We start from the raw sequence: 22317 nt of genomic DNA, 5'->3' as shown, positions 1-22317 counted from the left end.
TCGTGTGGATTTAATCTGCAGCTTGTACAGCTGGTGGGAAAGTTTTGGGTCTTCTTCCTTAGCCACACTGCCCCTGGGTTTTAATTGTGGTTTTATTTCTACCTCTGCATGTGGGTCATCCACTGGGGTTTACTCCTGAGGCTGCCCTGGAGGACTTGGGTTTGCCCCTGTGAGGGCCAGGTGTGGAGGTGGTGCATGGGTCGCAGGGGTTCTGGCAGCACCAGGTACTCAGGGGAGTTGGTGGCCAGGGCAGCAGGAAATATGCTCTAGAAGGCTTTGGCAACCCGTATTGGCCAACGCACTCCAATATTCTTGCCTGGAGACCGCTCCATCCCTGACAGAGAAGCCTGGCAGGCCACAGTCCACAGGGTCGCAGAGAGTCAAACACTACTGAAGTGACCCTGCGCGCAAAGTCGCAAGACTTCTTTTGCCTGTGGCAGCTCTGCCCCAGTGAGAGCTGATCATGAAGGTGGCACAGCTGCTTGACTTGTGGGGACCCTGGTGGCACCAAGTGTGCAGGGACACAGACTGCCTCTGCCGCAGGAGTTATGGCCCTATCAGAGTCTTTTTTCAAGCCTCTTGTAGCTGGTGATCAGAAGGCCTCTTTGGCCAGTCTTTCTCCGTAGCTCCACCCATTCAGGCACTTAGAGGGCTCCCTTGCCTGGGGGTCCTTTTCTGTTGTTTGCACGTCAGGCACTTAAAGAGGCACCCTGCGTGGGGCCCTACTCTGTACTTTGGCGCATCAGTCACTTAAAGGGGCACCCTGGATGAGGTCCTACTCTACAGATCTGAGTGTCAGGCACTGAAAGGGGCACTCTGGGTGGGGTTCCTACTCTGTAGTTCAGTGCGTCCAGTGTTTGATGGGCCAGCCTCTCTATTGTTCAGCTGCGGATTCTGGCGTGTGAATATACCCAGAATCCACCCCCTACATGGGACTCAGCAGTGTTGCCCTTCTTCCATGGCTGCCTGGCTTTCCTCCACAGGCATTTCCCACCACAGTCTCCTCCCTCACATCCCCTCAATCCATCTCTCTGCAGTCAACAGCAGCCCTCACCCCAGAATTGCTCCACAGTCCCTAACTCCAGTTCCCAGTCACTGGGCCTTCCAGGGGATCTACGTCCCTGTCTGGGGTATGTATGGCTGCAGCAAGGACTCTCTGATTCTCATTCCATTTAGGCTGCCACAGATCAGCTGTTTCACTATCAGCCTTAAATGTTTCTCCTCTGACTCAGACAGTTGCCCCAGTGTGGGGATTGGACCCCTGTTGCAGTTCCCCCACCAGCTGAGGGCAGGTCCATTCCTACTAACACTCCTGTTTTCCCCTCTAGTTCCTTTGTCCTTCCGAGTTTTGCGTGGGTCTATATATTCTTTTACACTGGTCAGGTACTCCTGTCCGCTCTCAGCTGCTGTTCTGCATGCACTTCTGTGTCTGAAGGTGTATTCCTGATGTATCTGTGAGAGAGACGTACTCCACGTCCACCTACTCCTCCGCCATCTTGTTCTCTCACATTTTTATTCTTACCAGAATTTGATCAGAGAAAATTCTTCTTCTGAAACAATTGGTACAACTCTTTTTCTTTTTATAATTTTTTAATCTTGGCCACACCACACAGCATGTGGGATCTCGTTTCCTGACCAGGGATCGCCTCTGCGTTGGCAGTGTGAAGTCCTAACCACTGGACCTCCAAAGAAGTCCCAGGTACAACTGTTAACTGTGTGTACAACTTCCCCTCCTACTACAGCAGTGAAGACGAGTCTCTCAGTATTGACTGAGTCTATGTGTCAGGCGCTGAGATACAAAGGTGAAGTCAAGGAACCCAGAGGCTCTACCTAGTGATAGATCCCTGTAAACCATGGTGTCTCTGAGCATGACCCACCTGGTCAGACATGGGTCTTCTAGGGCTTCTCTGTTCAAAGCTAGACCCAGACACATGGGACATAGTGACCAGCTGTGGTAGGGACAACCAGAGCCAGGGGAGCCAGGGATCTGACCTTAAACCAGTCTGGTACTTGAGCTTTCTTCCCTTGGAAGGGAAATGAGAAAATACTGGCTATGTTAATATTGAGTATTTTTAAATAAGTAAGCTTTGTTTTTATCATGTTATAAAATGTTTGTTCCCAAGAGCCCTCTTATACTCTTTAGGTGGGTGGTGTGTGCTGCTGTATCAATTTGATGCCCTTATGCCAAGAGGCCAGGCTTCCCAGTTGGCCCTAGTGATAAAGAACCTCCCTCCCAATTCAGGAGACATCAGAGACTAAGGTTCGCCCTCTGGAAGATGCCCTGGAGGAGGGCATGGCAACCCACTCCAGCATTCTTGCCTGGAGAATCCCATGGACAGAGGAGCCTGCAGGGTTACAGTCCATAGGGTCACAAAGAGTCAGACACGACTGAAGCGACTTAGCATGGCTGCACACAGGCCAGCAGGCCAACATTTTGACTTCATGGGCTCCAGGAGCTTTCATTTTTGCAGGTTTCTTTCTCCCTTCCATTAAATTTAAATTATATTTTTAAAGTATGTTTTAAATTTATTTTTTAAGAGTTATATTTTATCACTGCATTGGTATAAAGAAGAATATATCAGTACTATATATCAACCTTTTCTTCAACCTAAAAGTTTATTTTTCCCATCGGATTGTAAAAGAATTTAAAGCATTCTTCTAGGTCCTTAAAGTATTGCGGCCTTAGCACAGAGACTGCTGTGTCTGATGAATAAGTTGGTCCCAGACGCCAGCCTAAACTTCATTGTCACGTTAGTGCCTCCAGGGGAGATGGCAGTAGATAGGACGGTTCTGGATTCACTGTAGCCTCATATACCAACCAGCTAGCATGTAGAGATGCCCAGTTATTTCTTTCTATGCATGCATTCAGGTCATTGCTGCTGCTTCTTTCCTGTAGCAGCTCAGGGCATTTCAAATGTCTTTTTAACTTCACTGCTTGTTCTGTGGCCCACAATGGTATGCAAGGAGATGAAAAGTAAGAAAGATAGGATGAGGTACACAACAGAATAATTCAAGCAACTGAGCCATTCTGAAACTCAAGGGAGAGGGAATTGCTCACACTTATCTTATGGATGATCTGCAAATCAAACGCAAACAGTCAGTAATCATTCAATTCATAACAAACATTGCTGATGAAAAGCATCAATAGAGAACAGCATTGACAAAGGCCAAAATTGCACGACATGAAGTTTTTTGTTGCCAAATATGGATAGGAAAAGTAAAATCTTGGTAAATTTTGGATATGCAAAGCTTGACACAGGAAAGTTGGATTTTATAAAAATAAAAGATACAGAACAAAATTCACTTCATCAAAAATATAAAATACAATAGATCAAAAAGTAATCAATGGACAAAACCTTGAAAAGGTGAAAAGGCAAAAGGAAAGTAATTAACTCTGAAATGGCAACCCACTCCAGTGTTCTTGCCTGGAGAATCCCAGGGACGGGGGGGCCTGGTGGGCTGCCGTCTATGGGGTCGCACAGAGTCGGACACGACCGAAGAGACTTAGCAGCAGCAGCAGATCCCAGTAACTTTCTAACATAAATGCAAAATATGAAAATATAACTGCATTGTATAGACAATTTATCATATATAAAAAATAGGTAATAGAATTCAAGTTAGAGAAAATAATCAACTTGAGGAAAATTATAATTAAAATGTTGATGGTCATGAATATGTACTCAATATGTTCTTATAATTAAAATGATGGAAAGTGAAAGTGTTAGTCGCTCAGTTGTGTCTGACTGTTTACAATCCCATGGACTGTAGCCCGCCAAGCTCCTCTGTCCACAGAATTCTCCGGGCAAGCATACTGGAGTCGGTTGCCATGGAAATAACCAAAATTAAGAGTTAAAATTGTTTTAAAAGATTTAGGCTATCCCAGAAATCTTAGTGTGGTTTTAGATTATTAAAACAATTTACTTAAAACGTCTGTATTCCTGCAGTAAAGTTTAAGATGCTTAATTTAGTTATACATACACATACTATTGTAACTGCCTGGGGATATTCTAGAAGGATCGTCCCAAACAGATACCAGTGATAATCTCTGGAGAAGGATGTAGGACCACATGGGACAGAGTTTATGAACTGTTGGAGTTTCTAAGAATTTGAGACTTTTTGTTTTTTATTCTGATGAAGTTGAACCAGCCAGTTAGGACCAAAAAGAAGCGTGAAAGTGAAAGTGAAGTCGCTCAGTCGTGTCCGACTCTTTGCAACCCTGTGGACTGTAGCCCACCAGGCTCCTCCATCCATGGGATTCTCCAGGCAAGAATACTGGAGTGGGTTTCCATTTCCTTCTCCAGGGGATCTTCCCAACCCAGGGATCGAACCCAGGTCTCCCGCATTGCAGGCAGATGCTTTAACCTCTGAGCATATTCTGTCTTAAAAAACAAGTGTCTTGTTGTCCTGCCCATTGGGCGTCCTACTTCTCCAGCAGTATTTCTAGTGTCTTCATCACTTCCATTCAACTTTTTACGCACTTAGCCTTGCTTATTTTCTGGAATTGCAGAAAATTCCCCTTTAGCACTTTCCTTTCTCTCCCTCATCTAGGAGTTTCCATCTTGACTTGTGGTCAGAAAATTTATCCAACTCTGAGGAGTAGGTAGGACAGATTGTTATTCTAATTTATAGATGAGCAAGTGGAAAAGAGTTTAAAGTACTTTTCCCAGTTGTAGGACTGGGTTTATGACCCACACTCCCAGCTCAGAGGTCCCTCTGTTGTAAGGTTACCCCTCTGAACTTTTAACCTGGCAGGTGTAATACAATAAGTGTGCTACTTAAAAAAAGACAGATTCACAATCCACTTCCTAGATCAATCACCTACGATGGATCCTATTGCCTAATTAAAACAGTCCAAGTCTGGATATATTGGCGAAATCGGAACTAAGAAGAATTTGGAAAAAATTACAGTGCAAATATAATTATTTTCTAAATTATACCTTTATGACTTCAATTCCCTATTGGGTCTATGTGATTATTTTGCAATTCACTTACTATACAAATGTATTTGGAGAAAACAAGGCAAGAGTAAGGAATAAAATTAATGCTCTTCTCTCATTTCTAAAAAAAAGATATGTACGCTGTACCATAACCTCTTAATAAAATGAAATGTCAATTCTCTAAGAATTAAGACTGCACAGAAGTCTTGCAGTGTTACAGTCTGGGGATGAGGGGACCCAGCACCTCTCTCTGCCTCCTGCTGTCCTCTTCCTGGGTTTCCCTTGCCAGCTGTGCACTGTTCTGGCTCTAGAGTGTGTGACGGAGCACTGTGTGAGTGTGATGCGGCACTGCCTGAGTCTGTGTTTCTGGTGTTCAGTCACTAAGTCAGGTCTGACTCTTTGCGACTGCAGCACGTCAGGCTTCCCTGTCCATCACACTATCTCCTGGAGCTTGCTCAAACTCATGTCCATTGAGTTGGTGATGCTATCCAACCATCATATCCTCTGTCGCCCCCTTTTCCTCCTCCTCTCAATCTTTCTGAGGAAGAAGTGGAGCAGTCTCTCACCACTTTAATTAAAGCCACTATGAACCAAAGCAAAACCCTTCCCACCAATTCTGCCAGCTCCTTTATATTCCGCTACAATTTGTCCTTCATACTATAACCAGAATGATCTTTTTAAAATGTAACTCACATTCTGTTACTATTTCATCAAAGCCCTCCTGTGGCTTCCCAGCACATTCAAAATAAGTCTAAATTCCTTCCCCTGGCTTAGAGGCCACTCCTAATCTCCTATGACGCTGCACCTCGGTTAGTCTTCTGCAGCCACACGAGCCTGCTTGCTGCTTCTCACACACCAATCTTGTCCTCTTCGGCCTTTGTGCTTCCTGTTTCCTTTGCCCTCAACCCTATTCCCCAAAGCTTCACATGACTTACTTTCTCAGTTTATTCATGCCTCTGCTCTAAGTTCATCAGAGGATCCTTCCTGGCCATTTTGTTTAAAGTGGAACCTATCCATTACTATTCCTTTAGCCTGACTTTGTGCCCCATAGCATCTCTGTTTTTTAACCCATCATGTTATTTGTTTGCTTGTTATCAGCATCATGAACTAGAATGGTCACTCTTTGAAGCCAAGAGTTTTGTCTTAGTCACCACTGTATCACTGCACATGGAATACTGACTGGTCATTAGTCAGTGTTTAATAATATTTGTGAAAGAATGAAAGAATCTTAACCTCAGTATTATAATTTTTATACATTTTCTTAGAAAACCTGAAGGCAGCTTTGACACATCCCTTCAGAAGATAAGACAGTGTTTCTCCCCCGCTGTTTATTCATAGTAATTGTCAGACCTGTTTCTTTCAGATTTTTCCAAGTCCCTGTTGTCTGTGGATGTTTGTGGGCCTGGACAGAAAGCTTCCACTCAAAATCATCTCATCTAGTCCTTAAATTTGGGCGCACTATTACACTGCCATCTCTAAATTGCAGTTAGGGTTCTCATTTGATTTTACCTGAATTACTCTTCTTTCTGGATAGAGTCTTGTTAACTCCCCATTGGCTCTGTGTTTCTCTGTTCCTCTCCCCGCCACCACCACCAATTTCTCTCAGTGGGAGCTGACTCCGTCAGCAGGTGGGGATTTAGATCTATTCATTCATGACAATTAATAGCTTCTTGACTTTTTCTTTGTATCTCTGTCCACCTAATGAAATTACTGTTCTTCTTCAAAACAAGCAGCTAAAATGCTTTGGTTTTTCACTGTTGGATGATTTTCACCCAACATTTTGGAACTCAAAATAGAATAACTTGCTTGAGGAGAAAGGGGCCTAGACCTTGCCTTAAGAGAAAGTGAATAACCTTCCCTGGGCTTCCTTCATTTCCATATGCCATGAAAACCAGTGCTAGCAGTTGCTGTGTATACCCCCACAACTTTTTCCACACTCATGTAAATATACACAGAGGGTTGTTATTTGATTAATTAAAGTTAGTATACTATGTACCTGACTCCAATTGCTTTTCTCCCTTATCATGAGCTATGGACAGCTCTCTTCTGAAATCAGTCAAGTGCTCCTTCACTGATTTAAATGCAGCAAAAGAGTCCTTGATTCAGATATTGCCACATATTTCTCATTCTCCCCTTGAAGGTCAGAATTTTGCCTCCAGTGTGTCCAGTGGTGGTTGACAAGCCCTACTTCATGACTGTCACCCTACTGAGCTTTTTATTAATAGATAACTTGATTTCTTGCTGAATGTTTCTACAGAAATTCCAACACATCATCAGAAAATGCATATTTGCTTGAAAAGCTTATAGGTAATTTCCTTAGCGTCACCCTCCTTGCTGTTGATTCCATGCAATAATGTGAAATCAGAAATTGTGAGGTGGTGTGGAGTGTTTAATGGGATAAGGACTTTGCATGTGCTTGTGGACAGAGAATAGGCACACAGGGAAAGCCTTGCACCCAAAGGCTGGGGGCCAAATTCCAGTTTTAATTCCAGGATTTAACTGTGCGATCTTAATTAAATCATTGGCCCTTTGGGTCTTACGTGCCTTCAGGTTCAATTAGGGAGGGAGGTAATACAATGCTTCTCAGTCTAGGGAGCCCTTGCCATTGGAGTAGGTAGCTGCTGAGGGTTCTTTGGGAATCAGGATGCGTGTTTCTAAGGTCTATGATTTAAAACTTTTCTAACACAATGTTGTAAATCAATTATACTCCAATAAACATTTTAAAGAAAACTTTTCTATATTTATCATTCACAGACATCTTATGGGATACAGTGGAAAATCAATATGAATGAGACCCTAAAGAAAATCCCTAGCTGTGGTCAGCTGTCATGAGGTTGCTCTTTCCTCTCATCATTGTTTCTAAAACAATGCACTGGGTAGAAATAGCCTAGCAGGGTCTCTTCAACTCTAAAAATGGTGAGGACAGGGCAGTATTCATTCCAATTCTCTCAATTTAGGCAGTGGATCTGTCTCTAAAAAAGGCTGAAATTTTCGTTTGATGTGCAGAAGCTTTTAAGGTTAATTAGGTCCCATTTATTTTTGCTTTTATTTCCAATATTCTGGGAGGTGGGTCATAGAGGATCCTGCTGTGATGTATGTCAGAGAGTGTTTTGCCTATGTTCTCCTCTAGGAGTTTTATAGTTTCTGGTCGTACGTTTAGATCTTTATGTCTTTAATTAAATTTGGGAAGTTTTTAGCTATTCTTTTTTCAGATATTCTCTGCACTTTACCCTCTCTCTTCTCCTTCTGGGACGCCCAGAGGGCACATTTAGGTCCACATGATAGCATTCCACAGATCCCCTGTGCTCTGTTCACTGTTTTTTCACTCCCTTTTCTTTCTACTCTTCAGACTCAACAGTTTTCTTGTCCTTGCTTGTCCTATCTTCAACTTCACCCATTCTTTCTTCTGACTGATTAAATCTGCTTTTGAATCCCTCTAATGAAAGTTTTGTTTCAGGTATTGTACTTCACAGTTCCAATTTTCTTTTTGGTTTATTTTTAGGTTTTCTACCTCTTTACTGATATTTCATTTTTCACACATCCTTTTCTTGACTTTCTCTACATCTCCCTTTCAACCTTTGAACATCCTTAAGATGATTAATTCAAAGTCTTTGTCTAGTACAACTGCTATCAGTTTCAAGGACAGTTTGTCTTGACTTATTTCTTTCTCTTGAATGGGTCATACTTTCTTGTTTTTGTATGCTTTTTGAGTTTTTGTTGGAAAATAGACATTTGAACAAAATTATGTTGGAACTCTGTAAGCTATAATGTCTCCTTTCTCCTCGGTTTGCTGGGGTTTGCTATGGTTTCTGTTTTTTTTTGTTTGTTTGTTTGTTTGTTTGTTTCAACTGTTGTAGTCTGCCTCTATACCAAGGATCATCCTGGTATAAACTTAAGATCATCTCAGGTCTTTTCTGAGCCTATGCCTTTCCCTCATTATGTATAGTTACTTCCTAATTTTCCCCATATATGATATTGTTTTTTAATATCCTTAGCCTATCCAAAAGTTAACAGAAGAGAATAATGATGGGGGATGTGTTCCAGTCCTTTAAATCCCCTACAAGTTACTTTAGCCAAAGGGGAAGAGGGCTTGCAACCCTCTTGAGATATAGCAACAACAGATCTCTCCTCTTTGCATCTCTGTGATCAGAAGCAGCAATTAGAGAACAGATGCTTGATATTTGGCAGACAGGATGCATTTTGCCCACCCTGGCTCCTACAAGCTGTGTGCAAGCTGCTCCAGAAACCCATGCACAGCTGCCTGCCATACAGCTGTGGGCAGGGGAGGATGGTCCTGTAGCATGAACTGAGGCTGATCAGAATTAACCACAATTTACTGTTCAAGCCTTCCCATGGAAGTTGAAAGACTTAAATAGACTCCAGGGTTACAAAATAGTTACATCAGACAAGTTCTTCCAGTGCAATTGTTGTCTAGATGGGGAAACAGATTTTTGGTGATTCCTACTCTACCATCTTCCCCAAATCCTCTCCCATTGGTGAGTTTTTGAACAGAGCTCCTCTATGTCTGTGAATCACTCTGGATGCTGCATTAAGAAATGACCACAGGGAGGACAGGGTGGGTAAAGGGAGACCTGATAAGGGACTACTCCAATAATCCAGGTGAGATATGATCATACTTAACCACCATAGGGTTGTTGTGCTGATAAATATTTGAATCTGGATATATTTTGAAGGTGGAGCCACCAATTTGCTATTGAATGAGAGGCAAATAAAAACTCATGGAAAAGGAAGTCAATATAAGAAATGCCTATTTTTGAAATGAACAAAAATAGTCACGGAAATGTCCTAAAAGCCACAAGGAAAATTAGATTTTAACCATTTGTTCTGACATTCCCTATCTTCTTCATTAAAATTCTTTCCACCATTTTTGGTCATGGGCACTGGTATTATAGACCCAGGCTTTTCACTCCTCTGAATTGAACTTGCATGAGTTGGTCTTACCATATATTCTCATGGATAAAGCCTGTGACCAGCCTTTTCAATGGGCCTAAAAACATTCTTTTGGCTTCAGACATGAAAGCTGTTTGCTGCTCCTCAACTTAGGTCCTCCCAGAAATGATAGCTGATATTTTTTCAGAAATAACTTTTATTTGGACACACATAAGACCACCTGGAAAAATAAGTATAGCCCATTGATGGCTCTCCTGAACTACCACTCTGCTAACATCAGACCCTCCACAATTTTAGCAAGTGTTTTAAATTGTATAATTCTGAAATTTGTATGTCCTTCCAAGAAGTTGTTGGCCTACACTCTTAATGACTGTAATATGTGACGGTAAAACACATCACTCATCTGCTTTTTCAATCTCTGGTACTCTCTATCCCTAAGAACCAGAAAATATCTTTGAGATCCTTTGAATCAGTGAGGCACACTGGGGAAGGGAGAAGTCCCTCACATGTGACAGATATTTTAGGGGATGTGGTTATAATTATTCTTGTCTTCAGACTCCCATCAGTACAGTTCTCGGTCAACATAGCGAATCATGGAATTCTCTCATTGGTAAGCCCCCTCTCAAGGGTGTTAAATGTCTCGCTTGGCACTTTGTTTTATTTAGCTAACTTTTCAGCCTATTTTAACACGTGGAGCCTCCTGAAACATGAGCCAGAGAGCCTACGAATCTAGCTCCATTTCGTTCTGGTCTGTCACTTTGGTGTTAGCATTTTCCTCACTCTTGTTTCCAGTCCGAGTTATGAAACCATTTCAGTTCAGTTTTAATAACCTCCCTGGCATGGCAAGCTCTACGAGAGCTGCCAAACTTAATACGCTGACTCCCTGTGAAGAGGGCAGCGGCTCTGGCCAGGGGAGGACGGGAGACGGATTTTCTATAAACGCATCCGTTTTCCATTACAGCCCTTTCTGATTTGGTAGCAGACTGCCAGGTGCAGCTGGTTTCCTCTTCTATGCACAATCACTTCTGACTTTGGTTTCTGAATTTCCTTGTCTCCTGACTCACCCGTGATCCTCTGACTAAATAAACTACCTCGTGATCAATCTTCCTGCCCGTGGAGTAGGTCCCAGGGCTCAGCAGCTATAAGTGGGGCTAGCTTCACCCTGCAGGACGAAACTTCTGGTCAGCAACGTGTGTTTGTAGAGGCTTCCATGACCACCAGAGGGGAAGCTGCTTTTTGGGGGCAGAGAATGCCGTCTTTGTGGAGTGAAGCAGGATTCTACCTGCAAATGGATTTCCACATGAACTGCAGTCATACCACTGGAGGTGTCAAAACTCTCTGAGTCAGCACCAGTGAGACCTTCTCCCCCAGCCACTCCTCTATGACAAAACAAAGATCAGGCTAGATGTCCAGGTCCATCGTCTTCAGTCTCATTTTTGCCTTAGATTCGGTGTTTATTTCAAATGAAGACATGTTCATCTCATTGAGTAAAGGGCATGAAAATTTTCACTTCTTACAAAATGTGCAATAAACTGTAGATTTCATGGGTTGGTTTACAATATGGAGATGCTCTGCTTTAAGCCAATGAAATGCACGAAATTCCAAATCAATAAACAAATAGAAAGGTTAAGGCAGTATAGAATTACTTGCTTTACAAGAAGAGTGGCTATAAGAAACTTTAAGTAGCTATTCTCTGTCAGGACAATAATACACTATCATTTCTTCTTCAGATAAGGTGAGCTGTTCCTATAACAAGAGTATTCAGTAGGAAAATAGCTCAGGGACAGATCCAAAAGGCCACTCCAAACTGGTGTGTAAATTCCCAGTTGGCAACATGGTCACCTATAATTTCCTTTAGAACCTCAGCTTAATCTGATTACATTTCCACTAAAACTCTCTAGGGGAATTAAGTGGTAGAAGTTAGGGGGTAAACTTTCCTTGGGTTTTAGCTGCTTCTTACCACACAAGTATTTGTGGCCTCATAGCAGAAACCTCAGTGATGCCGAGTCACCGTGTGGAGAGAGGGCAGGCATCTGGGCGTCTTATCACCTGGCAGTTTCCATCTTTTCTTCTGCTACCACCTGTGATGGGGAATGACTTACGCCCATGGGTGCAGACTGCAGGCTGCTGCATCGATAAAACAGACCAGGAGTGAAGCGCAGCTCTGCAGGTCTGCTGAAGCTCTGCTGAAGCCCCACCACATTCTCCCCTGCTCAGGAGAGTGTCTTAGAGTGCAAGTGTATCAAAGTGTTTGGGGAGGGGTAACTTGGGATGAAGTCTTACTGTTTTTATGTTTATCATTGAAAAATTTGGTATCTTCTATTTTTAGTAACAGTTTGCTTGTTACAAACATCCCCCCTGAAATCAGCTGTGTAATCTGCCACTATACAGATTGGAGGCCTCAAAGCGGTTGTCTGTCCTCTGAGTGTCCAGGGTCCAAGCAGACAGGGACAGCCTTCCCTCTGGACAGCTCCAGGTCTGGCAGACTTGCTTAAGGGCTGGAGCTACAGAGAGGGGAAGACTCGTGTAGGACCAGGAAACACCCTCCTATACTTAGAGTCAGACCTTGTTGCTTTAAGTGACCCTCATGCAGGTGGCTGCTCATCATTCTGATCTAGCCGGTGGTTTTTGTTTTGTTTTTTACTTTTTCTGTTGCAGATGGTCTTCAAAGCACAGCCCTTTTCTGAAATATCGCAAGACATTCGAATTAGCAATCTCTGGCTGTAGAGTTGCAGCTTGTTTTGTGTGTGCTCAGTCGTGTCCAATTCTTGGTGACCCCATGGACTGTAGCCCTCCAGGCTCCTCTGTCCATGGAATTCTTCAGGCAAGAGTAGTGGAGCGGATTGCCATTTCCTCCTCCAGGGGATCTTCCCGACCCAGGGATCAAACCCATGTCTCTGCACTGGCATCCCCAAATAATTAGGCTTTTACAAGCTTTTAAAACCCAAAGTTTGTTTCAGAAACATATCCTTAATTTATTGGTCCTACGTTAAATGAATAGATGGGTAAACAGTGGAAACAGTGGCAGACTTTATTTTTGGGGGCTCCAAAATCACTGCAGATGGTAATTGCAGCCATGAAATTAAAAGACGCTTACTCCTTGGAAGAAAAGTTATGACCAACCTAGATAGCATATTCAAAAGCAGAGACATTACTTTGCCAACAAAGGTCCATCTAGTCAAGGCTATGGTTTTTCCAGTGGTCATGTATGGATTTGAGAGTTGGACTGTGAAGAAAGCTGAGTGCCAAAGAGTTGATGCTTTTGAACTGTGGTGTTGGAGAAGACTCTTGAGAGTCCCTTGGACTGCAAGGAGATCCAACCAGTCCATTCTAAAGGAGATCAGCCCTGGGATTTCTTTGGAAGGAATGATGCTAAAGCTGAAACTCCAGTACTTTGGCCACCTCATGCGAGGAGTTAACTCATTGGAAAAGACTCTGATGTTGGGAGGGATTGGGGGCAGGAGGAGAAGGGGATGACAGAGGATGAGATGGCTGGATGGCATCACTGACTCGATGGACGTGAGTTTGAGTGAACTCCGGGAGTTGGTGATGGACAGGGAGGCCTGGCGTGCTGGGATTCATGGGGTCACAAAGAGTTGGACACGACTGAGCGACTGAACTGAACTGAATTGAAGTTAAATGAACACAAATTCATTTGTAATTTTGAAAATTATTTTCCAATTTAGTGAGAATGTTCACTGAACTATTTTTTTCCTTACAGGGAATATAAAATATTTTAACAACAAAAAGGGGCCTTTCAAAAATGAAAAATCTGTTGTTATTACAAATTTTCTTCTCTCCCCTCCCCTGGCCACTGGGGGACCTACAGAATTCAATTGTCTTGAAGGGGAACTGTTCTGGAGCTTGGTGTGGGGTGTAGGGGTGGCTGGTTTGGTTCATCAAAGCTATGTGTTTAGAACAAACGGAAAAGGGGAAATTACCTTGTTATACAGGGAGTGTCCTCAAGAAAGAAGCATCAGCGGGGCAGATGGGGGCTTCTAATATTTGGCTTTGCAGAGTCCGGTGTGGGCATGAAGTGAAAAGTGGAGAGGGAGAAGGAAGATGCTATGGATTGAATGTTTGTTGCCCCCAGTTCATATGTTGAAGCTTTAACACACACACACACACACACTCCCCCCACAGTATGATGAGCCTTGGAGGTAGGGCCTTTGGGAGTAATTCGGGTAAGATGAGGTCATAAAGGTCGAGCCCCCATGATGGGATTAATGTCCTTAAAGAAGAAGAGACCAGAGTCCTCCCCTTCTCTCCAGCAGATACAGCAAGGAGAAAGATATGCACAAACCAAGAAGAGCGCTCTCACCAGACACGGAATCTGCTAGCACCTTGATCTCAGACTTCCCAGCCTCCAGAATGGTAAGAAATAAATATTTATTGTTTAAAGCATGGGGTAATTTGTTACAGTAGCTGGAGCTAAGACAGGAGGAGAAAATGTTGAGTGGAGCAAATTCAGATTTTTTTCTTCCAACTAAAGAAACTCGGCTTTCAGATAAAGAGGACATTATCTGTTTTAAAATTCAAACTTCTCTGTGTGTGTGTGTATAGACATTCGCCAGGCTTATTATTTGATACCAATCCTCTATTTTCACTTAATGCCAAGTGCAAGTTAAAACTTGGAGGGGAAAAGTGATTATTCTCTAAAAAATAGCCTAGATTTCCTGTGTCTTAAGATTACTTACAGAGGAGGGAGCAGAGGAGAAAATGGATCAAAAGAATTACAGGTAATGAAAAAAGATGATTGTATCTCTTTTTGTATGGGCAACTGCACTTCATATTGTAATACTGAATGATATATAGCTCTAGGAACTCTTCCAGGAAGAGTTATTCAGTAAGGGGATATTCATCATTGGTGCATTCAGAAATTACAGCTCTGGTATGTTTGCAAAGAATCATCCATAGGCATGAAAACTCAAGAATAGCAAAGCCAATGAGTGTATTTAAAAATGTGTACTCCTCTTCTGTGAAAGAATCACTCTGTACATGAATGGCAGTTGTGTTATCAACTTGAGTAACTGTTTCTTCTAAGCAAACAAAATTCGAGCTAACAGACCCATAGATCTTATGAATACAGACCATCCTGTAACAGAATGGAAAGAGATGTTTTAGAAAGCTTTGATTGTTAGTGCTGCCCTTCAGTGTGTCTCAAGCTGATAAATACTATAACATGTCCCGGGAGAAGGTGATGGCACCCCACTCCAGTACTCTTGCCTAGAAAATCCCATGGACAGAGGAGCCTGGTAGGCTGCAGTCCATGGGGTCTCGAAGAGTCGGACACGACCGAGTGACTTCACTTTCACTTTTCACTTTCATGCAGTGGAGAAGGACATGGCAACCCACTCCAGTGTTCTTGCCTGGAGAATCCCAAGGGCGGGGGAGCCTGGTGGGCTGCTGTCTATGGGGTCGCACAGAGTGGGACACGACTGAAGCGACTTAGCAGCAGCAGTAGCAGCATAACATGTCCCATAAATATAAGTTGCAATGGTTTGCAGTGTTATCATTTTGGAAGGAGGGAATTAGACCGAGGAATCTCTTCTCTATGCTATATTCTCAAAATGCATGCGGTCTGCTAACTGAGGAGATCTGGCTTTTATAATAAAAAGGGTACCTAGTAATACAAAACCCGTGCCCAGCGGCATATTGTTTCTGGACTTGATCAGAGACATCAGCAATGAGAGACTCAGAGATGGGGTGGTGGGAGGAACATGGGCTTTGGAATTTGATTCACCCAGATCTAAATCCCAACTCTCAACAGAGTTGTCTGAGCAGTTTGTGAAGGTGCTCTGAGTCTTGATTTCCTCCTTTGTAAAATGAGAACAAAATTACATGTCTCACAAGGTCAAGTGAGATACGAAAATCATCTGGGTAAAAATGCCTTGCCCTTGGTAGCTGCTCATATATACTGGATTTCTTCTTTTCTTGAGTCTGAGAAAGGATGTGTTAACTATCAGGAGATGGGAATCTTGAGGGATTCCGCTAGGCTTCCCTTTTGATATTTTCCTGCGTGGTCCAGGATGCAAGGCCAGTACTTAGAGAAATGGATGGACGTGTCCAGGTAGAAGGTAATACAAGCTGCATGGAAGTTGTTACCATTCACTAGCATCAGTGTGTTGTGTATATCAGTACTAGCTTCCCTTGTTCAGGTTCTGCTGAAGTGTATGTGGTGTTTACCTGCCTGGCGATGGTTCTGTCCATCAGTAGTGATGAAACCTTTAGATGAAGATGCTTTCAGAAGTCCTTTGAATTCCATTTCTTGGAGATGAAGTAGGGAAATATCAGTTTTCTTAGAAATTCTTGCAACCTGGCAAGAACTTTGAAAAATGATGGAGGCACTGAAACTGGCTTGGAATTATCCACCAGCTGCACTCTGTTTTAAATATTAGGCTTCCTGATGAGATGTCATTGAAGACAGATTTCTGTGGCCCCAAAGATTTTGTAAACCACTGGCTTAGTGCAGCGGAGCCTTTGTGCAAGAGTGAAGAGCCCCGTACTAGACTGAGTTCTGTCGCTCATTCACTGAGGGACACTCTGCTTTTATGTGTCACTTTCTTCAGAATTAGGGAAAAGATCATGTATTGGGGGCAGGATAGTAGATTTTTAAAGTCTCGAGCGGTATATCCATCACAAAGATCATCTAAACACCACAGGTTCACTTTGTCCTCAGCAGAAGGTTTTCTGTTATTTCAATTATCTCAATATCATAATGGCCTTGGTGGCCCATCTCAAACCACAGCTGAAATTACTTAGTTCAGTGTGGAAGAAACAGAACACCTTCTTGCTTTCTTATGCTTTTTTAACATTAGGCATTAAGAAGTTTCCTAGTTCTTTCAGTTAAAGAAAGGACATTTATTTTTGTACGAATTGGTTTTTCTGCCAATTCCAAAAAATACTTTCATGGAACAAATCCCAGGAATAACTAGGAAAAAAATTCCCCCAGTTCTAACTAATCAGTGTTTCCTGTGAGTTCATCCGTCCAATTCGTTTGAGGGTGAAAACCACCTCTGCTCAATTAGAGCGCATGCAACGCTGCACCCCCCGCACCTGCTTTTCTAGTGTGTGAACACTGGGCCAGACAGGCATTGCAGACTTGCACCGTGAACACATGTATCTCCGTATTCTCACAGCAAGAAGTCTTTTCCAGAGCAGTGCTTTATAATTAATGACGGTGCTTGTGAGCATTCATAAGAACATTGTGCAAGAAACAAATATTTCATTACTTAATGTAAATGTGACATGAAATGTAACAAACACTGATTTAAAAGCTGACATTAATTGCCAAGAGAAATTTAATCATGTTATTAATTTACCGTAACATCTGGGAGTCTTGATTAAACTTCAATAACCCAAAGAATTGTAACCTGTTGTACTCAAGTTACACCAGGCTTCCCTGGTGGCTCAGACGGTAAAGCGTCTGCCTGCAATGCGGGAGACCCGGGTTTGATTCCTGGGTCGGGAAGATGCCCTGGAGAAGGAAATGGCAATCCACTCCAGCACTCTTGCCTGGAAAATCCCATGGACCGAGGAGCCTGGTAGGATACAGTCCATGGGGTTGCAAAAAGTCAGACACGACTGAGCGACTTCACTTCACTTTGTCTTCCTCACCATGCACAGCTCTTACCAAATGTAATCATACCATGAGATACCTTTCCTATTTTGTTGAAAAGTGGCAGATAGAACACAGTGTACAGCAGGTTTCAATAGATTTCGAGCTGAAAGGAGTGCAGAAGTTTCATAAAGATCTGCATCATCTGTATTTTTTTAATTAAAATGATTTGATTTGAGAAAAAATTTTAACCAACTGGGCTAAAGAATCCAGTGATAGGGGACTCTAAATGGATTCCAGTCTTTATTGGGAAAGGAGAAAAGAAGGCAAGAAAATCACTTTCCTCATTCTTCACCCCCTGCCCAACAGCCAAAGCCCATGAAAAGGCACTCAGGCTATACCCACTTGGTGACCTCTTGACACTGGCCATTATAGGAGTCACTGATCTGATTGGTCAGAGTTTGAAACTGATCAGACCACATTTGCAGAGGGCATGGACTGCAATGTCCACCCTCCTGCCGTTCTACCTGTGCCCAGGTGGGTCATTAGCCCCCAAGGCTGCTCCGCAGGGACTGGCATGGTTCCTCCCTGCCTCTCTCTGTAGGACCCACACAGTACAGAATGCAAGGTTTAGATTCAAGATGGTAAGCCTCACATTTGCTTTGGTTCTAAGTTTGATTTTCCTAACCAGTTTATCTGAAGTCTTGTCTTTTCTAGTTTTCAGCTACTTACCCAGATTAAGAAGTTTATATTTTGTGTCTCATTTTCCCAATTAGCATGGTTTGTGTTGTCAAAACCTGAGTGGGGAAGAGAGGCAAGAATAGACAGGGAGTGTTTGCAGGGGAGGAGAGGGAAGGATGTAGAGTACTTAAAAGAAGTCTTCTTCAAGCTCACAGAGCCCAGAAAACATACAGAAAACAACGACAAAGCATGCCAAAGAGGGACATCCTAGAAGGATATTTTCTCCTTCCCCATCCCATCTCCTCTGCACTAGCCACCTGCCGCTGTCTGTATGAAGACTTCCTGGAGGTGACAAGTGGCAGAATCAGAGCTGCATCTATAGTGCCTGAACCGCTACATGCTCGAGACAAAATCAAGCGACCAGAGAATGCATAACTGGGAAAGATAAATTGAAAGCCATGTTTTGTTTTACAAAGTAACATTCTTTTCCTCATTTGATGGATATGTGGAAAAGAGAAAAAAACAAAGCATAAAAAAGGACAACAAATGTCATCGGCATCCTACCAGCCAGGAAGAGTGGGTTTTTTTTCGGCTTCTGAGTTCCCCTTGGCCACCTCTAAGCTGTTGGCTTTCCCACCTGGTTCTGCTTAGACTCGGCGGCTGGTTGGAGTACAGGTGTTAAAGACCTCATTAGCACAGTTCTGCTACTCACTTGGAGAACTAAACACTCTCCAGTGACTCTTAAGTTCTCCCAGAGCAATCTGCTTCTCCAGCTGGCAAGTCCAGAGGTTTGGGAGTTTGTGTGTCGCTGCGTCCTTCTCTTGAACGGTTCTGATTTGTCCTTCTGAAAGAACACGTGTAACCATACCGCGTTAGGCCCTTCTGTTCCTGATTTCTGTGCTCTGGCTTCCTTCCGCGCACCATATTACTGGTTTCCTTTTATTTGGGGGGTCAGGGAGGTACTATCACTTTTCTTTCTTTCCCACCACTGAACAGAGAAAAGAAGAAGCAATGGTTTAAACCCATTTCTTCACAACTCCAGTCCAAAGTGTCCAAGGAAATTAAGTCCCCACACAACGGGGAATTGTTCTGCTGGCTGAAAGACATGAAGAGGACAGAACAGTTCTAACTGTTGAGTAGAAGGGCATCAACAAGCCAGAATCCTAGCCATAGTATTTGGTCAACACACTCCAACATGCATGTGCCCACTGGCATTGTGGACATATTTTCTCTTTAAAAATCAGGGCAAGGTCTGAAGAATATAGTTCAAAGAACAGAGAATAAAGTGACTTTTCCCCCACAAATGTGTTTTCTTCCAACATTTTAAGCAACTGTTGTTCAATTGCTAAGTCGCATCTGACTCTTTGTGACCCCACGGACTGCAGCACACCAGGCTTCCCTGTCCTCCACTACCTCTCAGAGTTTGCTCAAGTTTATGTCCATTGAGTTGGTGATGCCATCTAACCATCTTATCCTCTGCCGCCCTCTTTGAAACAGTTTTAAGCAATAGCCCACATTTTTAAGCAAAAGCCCAATTTTTCGCAATAGATCACATTAAGTTATATGGTCTCTTTCTGATCATTTCTCCTCTGTGTGCTTGTCAGCCTCCTCTTTCTCCTCCTAAGTATCAACATCTCCAGGGTTCTATCCTTGACTCTTTGTCTTCCTTGTTTACATGCTCCCTCTCAGGGAAGTGCTAGCTTACCTCGACTTCAGGTATACCCCCTCCTCTGCAGAGGAAGCCCAGGCCCTCCCTGAACTTGCCAAAAAAGTAGTGTAGCAAAGCTAAAGTGTGCATTTTCTACTGTTGTGTGCCTTTGAGAAAAATTTTCAGTCTCTGGGCCTCCACTTCTCCATCCACACAGTGGGGAGCAAAGCTTGAGGCTGTATCTGAAGGCATTTAAGTATTAGCAAAGCTGTGTCGGTTGTAAATTATCTAGTTTGTTTGTTTGAAAATATCTGAATTTCATTTTGATTAAACCAACTTAAGGTCCCTTTATCTTTTGAAAAAGGAATATATGCACACAGAAAATTTTACAAGGTGTGCACATAGGTAAGTCTCAGTTAACTTCTATCCCTCAGCCACTTTCCAGAAGCAACTACTTTTTTATGCCTCACATTTTCTAGCTGCTAAGGAAATTCTCATGTAATATGTCTTGAAATATGAAATATCTGGTTGGATATATGACACTGTTATTCATTATCCAACTGTAAATTTCAGGTTAATTCCAATTTTTGTTATTAAAATCAGTGGTAGACATGTTGGAATATAACTAGGGATAGATATCCAGAACTGATGTTGATAAGTCAAAGGAGATATGCAGATTTTGTGACTAGGTTTTTTGAGCTATAATTTATACACAATAAAATGAAAGCTTTTAAGTATATAGGTCTGTAGGTTTTTGACAGATGCCTACAGTTGTACACCACCACCAAAATCAAGGTACAGAATACTTCTGTCACCTCAGACACTTCCCTTGTGCCTCGTGATGTGTTGAAGCCAGAATATTGTTAAACTTTAAGGAATTTTCGAAGCCAGTAGTTTAAAACAACTATTATTTAAAATTAAATTACATATACTTATAATTGATATAATTATACTTTTTAGAAGGTAGTAAGTACTAAAAGCTCGTGTGTGTGTGTAGTCGCTCAGTCGTGTCCGACTCTGTGACGCCATAGACTGTAGCCGGCCAGGCTCCTCTGTCCATGGAATTCTCCAGGCAAGAATACTGGAGTGGGTTGCCATTCCCTTCTCCAGGGGATCTTCCCAACCCGGAGGTCAAACCCTGGTTTCCTGCATTGCAGGTAGATTCTTTACTGTGAAAGCTACCAGGGAAGCCTAAAAACTTGTTGATTCCTAGTTATTTGACATTGTACTATTATCTGTGACTGTGAAGTTGTTTATATCTGTTTTATCTGTGTGGTGGAAATACCGTATAATACTGTGTTCTTTTGCATCTCTTCCTAACTCCACGTTCATCACTTTGTCATCACTTTGGGAGGTTAAAGTTGGCAATAGTGGGAATATTTCCACTAGAGTAATTGGCAAATGCTACAAATCAGAGTTTTTATTTGGACAGCTTGACCATTACCTGCCTGCTATGTTCGCACCCTTTTATGCCACTGCCAGACCCTGGCAGTGACTGATAAGTTTTCTGCTCCTATAGTATTGTCTGTTTCTGAATGTAGATTGTAGTCTTTTGAGTTTAGTCTCTTTCACTGAACATAATGCATCTGAGATCAGTCTGTGTCGTATCAGTAGTTCCTTTCATTACTAAGTAATATTCTCTTGTATGAATGGATACGCCACCCTTTGTTTATCCATTCACCTGTTGATTGACATTTGAGCTTTTTTCTGTTTGGGGTGATTATGAATAAAGTCATTATAAATATTAACATACAGATTTTTGTGTGAATATTAGTTTTTGTTTGTCTTGGGTACAAACCTAGGAGTGAGATTATTGGTTCACACAAGAAGTATGTTATACTTTATAAGAAATTGTCAAATTGTTTTAAAGTGGCAATTTTTTTGCATCCTGACAAGTAATATATAAGAGTTCTAGTTACTCTTCATCCTTGCTAACATTCATTTTGGTCAGCTTTTAAATTTTAGATGTTCTAGTGTGTTCATCGGAGAAGGCAGTGGCAACCCACTCCAGTACTCTTGCCTGGAAAATCCCATGGACAGAGGAGCCTGGTAGGCTGCAGTCCGTGGGGTCGCTTAGAGTCGGACATGACTGAGTGACTTCACTTTCACTTTTCACTTTCATGCATTGGAGAAGGAAATGGCAACCCAGTCCTGTGTTCTTGCCTGAAGAATCCCAGGGGCGGGGGAGCCTGGTGGGCTGCCGTCTATGGGGTCGCACAGAGTCGGACACGACTGAAGCGACTTAGCAGCAGCAGCAGCAGTATGTTCATAGTGGCATCTCATTGTCGCTGGAGCATTGATCTGACATAATGTATTACAAGGTTCTTACAAGTATTGGGTTGACCAAAAGAGTTTGCTTGAGTTTTTCCATGTGATGTCATGGAGATATCTGAACTAACTTTTTGGCCAACTCAATATAATCCTTTAATTTTTGAAGAATATTTTCACAAAATATATAATTTATAAACTGCTCTTTTAAGAACTTTGAAGATGTTCTGCTGGGTTTTGGTTTATAATCTTTACGTTGTGAGAAGTCAGCAGTCTTATTATTGAGCTTTTGAAGGCAATATGTCATTTTTTTC

General features: G+C 42.5%; 1 long non-coding RNA gene across 2 annotated transcripts in view; it reads left to right on the top strand.

The window, feature by feature from the left end:
• LOC112578479 overlaps positions 1-22317 on the top strand; it is a 63241-nt gene that overhangs the window by 20676 nt on the left and 20248 nt on the right. Inside the window, exon 2 of one of the 2 annotated variants that reach the window (XR_003102768.3) lies at positions 14123-14222. This is a non-coding gene — a long non-coding RNA (uncharacterized LOC112578479). Of the gene's footprint in view, positions 1-13695; positions 14223-22317 lie in introns of those variants that run through there. The other variant, XR_006543808.2, reaches the window with a different exon arrangement.

The sequence above is a fragment of the Bubalus bubalis genome, chromosome 13 (genome assembly GCF_019923935.1).
Source record: "Bubalus bubalis isolate 160015118507 breed Murrah chromosome 13, NDDB_SH_1, whole genome shotgun sequence".
NCBI lineage: Eukaryota > Metazoa > Chordata > Mammalia > Artiodactyla > Bovidae > Bubalus > Bubalus bubalis.
The sequence above is the reverse complement of the archived record's forward strand: the minus strand, read 5'-3'. Positions and strand labels throughout refer to the sequence as shown.